The sequence below is a fragment of the Pan troglodytes genome, chromosome 16 (assembly GCF_028858775.2).
Source record: "Pan troglodytes isolate AG18354 chromosome 16, NHGRI_mPanTro3-v2.0_pri, whole genome shotgun sequence".
Classification (NCBI taxonomy): Eukaryota; Metazoa; Chordata; class Mammalia; order Primates; family Hominidae; genus Pan; species Pan troglodytes.
Window position 1 is genome coordinate 60,482,878 of NC_072414.2, and position 6,240 is coordinate 60,489,117.

Sequence of the window (6,240 nt, forward strand, 5' to 3'; positions counted from 1 at the left end):
CGGCTTTCATGTTCCAGTATGTCCACACCCCTCCAGAAAGCACCCACCTCTTGGCCTCCTTTAGGGCCCAGGGATATGTGCCCTCTTTAGGAGGGGTGGTTCTGGAGAGAACTCCCTGGAAATGGGCTTATGGACATTTGACCAGGGAATTTGGGAGTCCCAGGAACTGGAAGTATGGCCAGAGGGGAGGGGTGGGGGCCCCAGGTAGGGACATCCCTTTGGGCCTGGGAGCACCTCAATCTCTCTGGAGAGATGCAGTCAGAGGAGGGCCAGTGTAGGAGCCATGCAGGAATCCTGAGGGCCAGGTCTCAGGGGTGAATGCCAGCGCGGAAGAAAGGGTTAAATGCCACAGGAAATAAACATAGTCACTATTTGACCCATCCGGAACCATTTCTACACATAGTAACGGAAATGTGCTTACTGATTTAATTAAAACGTGTGCTTTTGGAAATATGGGAATAAAGAAAGTGGGAGAGTCACAGGTAAAGTGTTAAATCCCAGACTACCAGGACAGGAGGTTAAGAGATTCTGTAAAAACAAGCAATTCAAGTAATAACATTATAAATACATACATATTTATTTTTAAAAACTTGGAAATCGAAACCAGAAGAAAGAGCTAAAAGAATTGAAAGTTGGTGCCATTAGGGAAGGAACCAATGATGGAGGCAGGAGATGACAGTTTTTCATGAATTTTCGTAAAAGAGAAGATATCAGCCAGGCATGGTGGCTTATGACTAGTCTCAGCTACTCAGGAGGCTGAAGTGGGAGGATTGATTAAGCCCAGGAGTTCGAGGTTTCAGTGAGCTATGATTACTCCACTGCCCTCTAGCCACAGAGTGAGACCCCAGCTCTAAAACCAATTAAAATAGAAAAAAAAAATAGAAGAAAATATCCATGTATATCTTTACGTACAAGTTTGGTACTCACTGTTTGTTACAGCTATATTCTGATTATCTTTTGTTGTAAAACAAATTACAAAACATAGTGGCTTGAACCATTGCCTTTTAATTATATCTCATTGTTCTGTGGGCCAAGAAATTCAGGCAGAGTTCAAATCGGCAGTTCTGTGTTCGGCGTGAAGTTGGCAGAGGTTACTCAGTAGCAGTCAGCCGGGTGATGGGCTATCAGCAGGTCTAGGATGGTCTCATTCACATATGCATCTGACACCTTGGCAGGGCAAGATGGCAGACTGGGCTCAGTTTGGACTGTTGGTCTGAGCATCTACACATGCCCTTTCCAGTACTGGAGGTCTCAAGGACATTCAATATAGGAAGGACTTCTTCTATCATGGCTCAGGGCTCCCAGAGACAGTGAGGGCCAGGTGAAATTCTCAAGGTTTCTTATGGCTTAGCCTCAGAAGCCCCAGTCCATCACTTCTACCATGTTCTGCTCAAGCAGGTCCCTAAAGCCTGTCCAGCTGCAAGAAGAGAGGAATTTGACTCAGAGCAGTAGCAAATAATTGGTGGCATCTTTAGTTTCCACATCTACCTTGCTCCTTCTAAGGATTTGAGGTAGTTTATATTATTTTTTAAGCAATAAAATAATTAAAAATGTTTTTACAATATTAGGAATTTAGAAAATGTGTTCTGGCCCCTGCATATCTTTTTATCTGTTCTTGTTTATGTCACTGATTAAGACCTGCTGTGCAGTGATGAATAAAAGTGGCAGTGCAACCATGCTGGTCTCATTCTCGATTTCAGAGGGAAAGTGTTCCACATGGTACTCCAAGTATCACATCTGCGGTAGGATTTTTGTAGGTACCCTTTTATCAGCTTAATAAAGTTTATTTCTGGCCGGGTGTGATGGCTCATGCCTGTAATCTCAGCACTTTGGGAGGCCAAGGTGGAAGGATTGCTTGAGCCTAGGAGTTCAAGACCAGCCTGGACAATATAGTGAGACCCCATCTCTAAAAAATTTTTTTAAATTAGCCAGGCATGGTGGCACACTCCTGTGGTCCCAGCTTCTAGGAAGGCTGAGGCAGGAGGATCACTTGAGTCCAGGAAATCAAGGCTACAGTGAGCTCTGATTTTATCAATGCACTCTAGCCTGGGCAACAGAGCAAGACTTTGAATAAAGAAAGAATAAAAGAAAGAGAGAGAGAAAGAAGAAAGGAGGAAAGAAAGAAAGAGAAGGAAGGGAGGAAGGAATGAAGGAAGGAAGGAAGGAAAGAAAGAAAGAGAAAGGAAGAAAGAAAGAAAGAGAGAGAAAGAGAGAAGAAGAAAGAGAGACAGGAAGAAAGAGAGAGAGGGAGGAAGGAAGGAAGGAAAGGAAGGAAGGAGAGAAAGAGAGAAAAAAGAAAGTTTATTTATATTCCTAGTTTGCATTCCTGAATTTGTAGCACTATTTTTGAAAATAATGTGCTTATATGTTATTTTGGTTAAATAAAAATTAAAAATGAAAGATGACTTTGGTAGCCATGTGGAGGAAGAGCACAAATGATGAGTTTAGAGGTGGGGAGGCTGGGGGAGACCAGGGGATGTCTGGGGGGAGGGCAGCAAGCCAGGGCCTGTGGAGAAGACTTTTTGGTGGGAGGGGTGCCAAGGCAGGGACTGAGTGAGGAGCTGCAGGTCTGAGTCCCCAGGAGACTCACATGTCGGGGGCTGAAGGGTCATATGAGGACAGCAACACCACAGGGCAGGAGAGGCAGGCATCCCGGGCTGGCCACGAATGAGATGTGGGGTGTGGAGGCTTAGTCCCGCCTTGGCTGCTGCTGCTGCGGTGGCCGGGTGGGCCCCTCCGGTCATCTCTCTGACCATCACTCAGGCACCTTCATGACAGCTGGGGAAGGGGCCCAGGGTTTCTGTGGCAATAGGGCACAAAATCCCAGAAGAGGAGAAAGAAAACCACGAAATCAAATCTGGCTCTGAAATAAAAATAGCCAGTAGTTGAGAATTTTAAGAAAGGAAAAACAAAAACAGTGTTGGTATATGAGTCACGCTGACTTCTCCCAATTACCAGCTTTTAGGCTCCAAATAAAGCTTTCAACGGAGGAGCCTTGGAATGTCAGTGGTGGTGAGGACGCCGAGCTCCGACCCCTCCTGCCAACCTTGCGTTTGGCGCTCTCCTATGGAAACAGTCATCCTTCCTGCTCAGAGCTATATGCCTCCTCTGGCATATGGAGCCAGGAGACCTGGCCCAAACTACACCCCTCTTTGGGCCTCAGTTTCCCCCTTGGCAAAGCAAAGAGCCTGGACTGATTTTCATCTTTGACATGGCTGTTGTGCTCAAATATGGCTGAGTGCTCAAAGAACACTCAGTCAGGACTGAGGACAAGACAAATGGCAGGAATATTCCAGACCCTCTGTCAGTTTCAGGCCTGTGAGCATCAGGTGAGTCCACCCTGCTGAGCGCAACTGTCATGTAAAGTCACAAATGCCACGCTCCCTCATAGACACTGACCTCAGGACCCAAGTCCTGTGGGATCCCATTCCATAGAGCAATACACAGAGACCCTGATGCACAGCAGGCTCAGGAGTTGCCAACACTTACTGATGAAGGGCACGGGCATAGTGGCTGAGAGGCTCTTGGCAGCCTGCAGCTGGACGGCCAGGGTTTGAATTCCGCCTCTAGCTCTTACCAGATGAGTGATGTTGAGCAGGGTCCCACAGGAGATGGATGTTTGAGCAGAGTTTGCAGGAAGGGCTGTTTACAGAGGTGTGTGCAGAACCCACAAAGCATGGGGCAGCCCCAGAAGGCTGTGCAACCTCTGGGACTGGAGGGGTCAGGAGCAAGGGCAAGGGGCATGTGAAGAAAGTGGTGGCAGCTAGAGCCCTGGGAGAGGGGCCGAGGGTGGGACCTGTGGCCAGGGGAAGAGGAAAGCAGCTCTGCTAAAACCAAGGCTGGCAGAAAGGAAGCTGGGCAAATACTCTGACCCCCTGTACTCCTGCCAATGCCCCTGTGGGCTGAGTCCAACTAGAAGCCAGAGGACAAGGCAGTGGGTAAAGTTGAGGGCAGAGATCAGCCCTCAGGGCAGAGATCAGCCCTCAGGGCACAGAGCAGGGAGGAGAAAGGTGGAGGGTGGGTCTGGAGGGCAAAGACCAGCACATGTAAACTTTCTGGGCCTCTGTTTCCTGATTTGTAAAATGCTGATGATAACAACACCCATGGCATAGTACTATTGCCAGAATAAATCTCTCTCTCTCTCTCACTCTCTCTCTCTCTCTCTAGCTCTAGCTCTCTATCTATCCACTTATCTGTCTATCTATCCAGTACTTACAACAGTGCCTGGCACACAGGTGTAATGTATAAATGTCTGCTATTTTACCTATGTTATTACCATGCTCCTGCTCGCATTTGTTCCCTTCCTCCAGGCACCCAAGTTTTCATCTTCTCTTTTACCCCGATGTGCTTCCTGTCAGCTGGCTCTTGGGAAGGGTCTATTAATCAGCTGCCACTAAGGTATACATAACTGATCATGGCTTCAGGAGCTACCTCTGCCTGGGAGCACTTGCATTTTACAGGAAATGCTGCATCTTCCTTAGGGCGTGAAGTTCTGATGGTGGAACCTCAGGTCTTTTGTTGCTGTTGAAATTACGGGTGAGTGGTCTCTTCTTCCTGCGTTGAATAATAATAACCAGTGGGGAAGATACTGGGGAGTAGGCAGGCTTCTGTAGTGCAGAGAGTGGCCCCTGCCCAGGGACAGAGCCATGAGCCTCTGATAGGAAGAGGTGGTTAAGCCCCAGCCACTTGCCAACCTTGCCAACTTGCCAACTCTGGAGAAGCCAGCTCTGACCCTGAGCCTGGAAGAGGGGTCCTCTGCCCCTCAAAACTGGGGCAGAGCCCCTTCAAGGGCCCAGATAGGGAGGAGCTCAGAGAGGGGTAACATGGCCCCAGGTTCCCCAGGAGGCTGGTGATGAGTCTGGGATTTGAACCAGGAGGCCTGACCCCCAGGCCAGGGTCCTTCTTTCCCCTGCCCCCTTCCCACCCTTCTCTGCTCTGGAGTACACACCCTTGAGTGGCCGGAGACATCCCTGGGCAGCTGTCTGACCTCACAGTTGGCCCTGGAGCAGCTCAGCCTTTCAGCCAGAGGGAAATGTGTGTCCCAGAGAGTGACCCATGCTGAGTGTGGATTGTTCGTGCTGCTGAAGCCCCTCCATCCTCGGTTCTGTCTGGCAGTTACGGCCTCTCTCCTTGGCCAGGTGGCTGTGGCCATGACTCTCTCCTCATTCCTATCTACGGAACTGCCCCTCAAGTGAGGTTTCAGTTGACCTCAGAATGGCCTTCTCTCCACCCCACAGCCTGAGAGTTCTCCAGGTCATTGGTCATACGCTCTGGGACACACATGTGAGCTGATTGTTTATGCAGTGTTTGCTCACAATAGCAACAAGCACCCCTTCTTCTGCAGCCCGTTGATGGCAAGATGCTGTCACACAGGAGGGGCTACAAAGTAGCTGGCAGCAGATAGCATCCACAAAACAAGCTTGGGCTAGTGAAGGCATCTGGCAAACAAGCTCAAACTCAAGCAATCATCATAAAAAGGAAAGAAAAGAAAAGAAAAGAAAAAAAAAAGCTCAGGCTCAAGCTCTTTCCTCTCAGCTCATGACTCATTTGCACACATAGGCCTTGCTCCATGGTGACAGGGTCAGCTCATCTTGGCCACATCGCAGCCTTGTGAGCCTTTGTGAACCCTGACATAGCATCACTTACAACCCAGGTGCCTCGGATTCCAAGGCTGAGAAGAGGAGGCTGTGGGACATCAAGGATCTTAGAAACACAATGAAATCTCAAGACATTAAAATTGAAAGGTTCTGAATTTTGCATGAATGTGCAGTTTTCTTGTGGCCTGAGCTTCCATCAGATTCTCAAAGTGCCCTTGTATTAGTCAGGGTAGACTAGGTAATGCTGTGATAACAAGCAATCCCAAATTCTGATAGCAGAATCCCAAGTGACTGATAGCAAGGGTGAATCTTCAGAGAGCCACTGGATGGAGTCTCTTTCCTGTCCCTGTTTTTCCCTAACATCCAGCTGCCCATCTATGTAAGAATAAACTAAGCAACAAAAGCCAAATGTAACCAAATTGTCATATTGGTTATCCCTTGTGTGACAGATACACAAAGAACCAGGTGTTTTATGAAGCATGATCTCATTTAACCTTGTGAGGCAGAGGAGGAAACTGAGGCTTGCAGAACGGAAGTGACTTTCCCTAAGTCACCTGGCTAGTTGTCTAGTCAGAAGCTGGGCTGAGATTTGAACCCAAGCCCCGCCAGTAGCTACACTGACTGAACACAACCACATGCGATG

The 6,240-nt window shown here is 48.4% G+C and overlaps 1 long non-coding RNA gene across 3 annotated transcripts; it reads right to left on the reverse strand.

The window, feature by feature from the left end:
• Nucleotides 1-984: 984 nt before the first annotated feature.
• LOC107968651 (uncharacterized) lies at nucleotides 985-5,249 on the reverse strand. Of its 3 annotated transcripts, none has more exons than XR_002939652.3 (4): nucleotides 4,949-5,249; nucleotides 4,432-4,554; nucleotides 2,591-2,800; nucleotides 985-1,417 (listed from the first exon to the last, which is right to left on the reverse strand). It is a non-coding gene; the product is annotated as an uncharacterized LOC107968651 (long non-coding RNA). The 3 variants fall into 3 exon arrangements; XR_008539325.2 differs by having other exon boundaries at nucleotides 987-1,417; nucleotides 4,277-4,554; nucleotides 4,695-4,956; XR_001710032.4 differs by lacking the exon at nucleotides 4,949-5,249 and adding an exon at nucleotides 4,695-4,937 and having other exon boundaries at nucleotides 987-1,417; nucleotides 2,591-2,863; nucleotides 4,265-4,554.
• Nucleotides 5,250-6,240: the final 991 nt, after the last annotated feature.